Source organism: Mauremys mutica, unplaced genomic scaffold, assembly GCF_020497125.1.
Source record: "Mauremys mutica isolate MM-2020 ecotype Southern unplaced genomic scaffold, ASM2049712v1 Super-Scaffold_100264, whole genome shotgun sequence".
Lineage (NCBI taxonomy): Eukaryota > Metazoa > Chordata > Testudines > Geoemydidae > Mauremys > Mauremys mutica.
The window spans coordinates 29,688-31,465 of record NW_025423297.1 but is presented as its reverse complement, the minus strand read 5'-3'; the positions used below and the strand labels follow the sequence as shown (position 1 = coordinate 31,465).

General features: G+C 46.6%; 2 non-coding genes across 2 annotated transcripts; both read left to right on the top strand.

The window, feature by feature from the left end:
- The first annotated feature begins 520 nt into the window (after positions 1-520).
- Positions 521-593, top strand: TRNAK-CUU. Its single transcript has one exon. It is a non-coding gene; the product is annotated as a tRNA-Lys (tRNA).
- A 652-nt stretch (positions 594-1,245) lies between these two features.
- Positions 1,246-1,317, top strand: TRNAE-UUC. The gene has a single exon. It is a non-coding gene; the product is annotated as a tRNA-Glu (tRNA).
- The last annotated feature ends 461 nt before the right edge of the window (positions 1,318-1,778 follow it).

The window sequence follows — 1,778 nt, the reverse complement described above, 5'->3', positions numbered from 1 at the left end:
CGTCTTTCCTGTCTTTGTCTATCCCGGCCCCTTCCCCCCAAATGCTTTCATCGGACGCTGGAGGGACCTAAGGACCTGCAGGTTCCCGCACCCACCTCCTAAAGCAAACAGTCCTTCCCTTCTCTGACATCCTGGAGCCGCACATCCTTGGAGGAGTTTTACCCCAGGGGGTTCTGATTCCCTGCGAAAAGATGTGTCTGGCGGCTGGCGGGGAACTGTCTTCTCTGCCCCCTCTTTGGGCGCTGAGAAGCTTTTTCTGAGAAACAGCACCTCCTCCTGGTGGGAGAATCCTAAATTCCACCCTCCCACCCAGGTTTCTCTGAGCAGCTACTAGATGAACCCCACTTCTCTGGTCTAGACACCAGCATCTAACTAGCCTTGGAACGGGCCCTGTTTGCTAGCTGGAGAGCGAAGGAACCAGGAAAGAAGGCAAATGTCAGGAAACGAATCTCAGCATGCAAAGAAACTTCCTTCGCTCTTCTTTTGCACTGTCTGTGCCTTTGCAAGCCCTTGAGGCCTAGCCCGACTAGCTCAGTCGGTAGAGCGTGAGACTCTTAATCTCAGGGTCGTGGGTTCGAGCCCCACGTTGGGTGTTTGATCTTGCACTCTTCAACATCACTCTCTCCCTTAAAGTCTCAGAGCATAACAGAATCCACTCTTTGTCCTCTCAACCAGCTGAGGCGGTCTTGGACCTTTAGTACATCATGAAGACAAGACACATTGACAATTCCATGGTCCTAAGAGAGTTGAGTCTCTTCTAGCCCAGGCAAGAGAGGGAAAAAATAACCTTTCAGAAGCTGATTGCCCCCCACCCCCTGAGCAGCCATCTAGAGCTTCTCTACTTATTTCTGTATCTTCGCCAGCGCTCAGTAGTTGAGATAACTGCTTCTTTCTCAAATCCTCCACGAGCCCTCTTCATTGGGATGGAGATTGCTTAAGGCTGACGATTCCACCACATCTTATTCATCCCTCGTACATTTCTGTAAGCCCATGGAGAGTAAAACAAGATAGCAACAAAACTGTTTTTTAAAAAAAAAAAAGACGTGGCCTCAATGTATAACAATACTGGAAATTGTTTTAATATGTTTTCTGTTTCTTTTTCATATCAGTGCTAAAAATAGGAAGGGAACCGTAAGGAAACGAAGAGCTCAGAGCTTGTGTTAACCTCCTTTGAAGACGAACGAATGGCTTCAGTTGGACAGAAAGTAGGCCTAGAAAGTTATCCCCAACCCTGCAAATGCAATCTCCCTGGTGGTCTAGTGGTTAGGATTTGGCGCTTTCACCGCCATGGCCCGGGTTCAATTCCCGGTCAGGGAGTTACCCTCTTCAACAAAAGTCTACTTTGCCTTCCTCGCTTGGAGTTCAAGCGGAAGAATGCAACTTCCTGGCCTCCTTCAGAATGCTTGGAAACTCTTTGGAGGCCATGGGGAAAGCAAAGCTTCCAACTACTACAATATGGCTATCTGCCCCTTAAAGCCCAGCCTCTGCACCCTTTTACACAAATACACTTACTTGTGCAAACAATTTAGTTTTTCCTTCTTACCGAGCCTAACCTAAATTAGAACAACATTGCACTTTGACCCAAGATCTTTTTCTTTTCTTTTCACTTTTCTTGGTGAAACCAAACCAAACCAAACAATCATTTTGGGTCCACCAAAATATTTCAATAAATATAATATTCATCCAAAAACCTTTCACCCAGCGCTATATACAAGTCTTTGGAAGTAACACCCCGGAGAAAGATCATTAAGCTTTTCCATTCCTAAGATCTAGCCGCT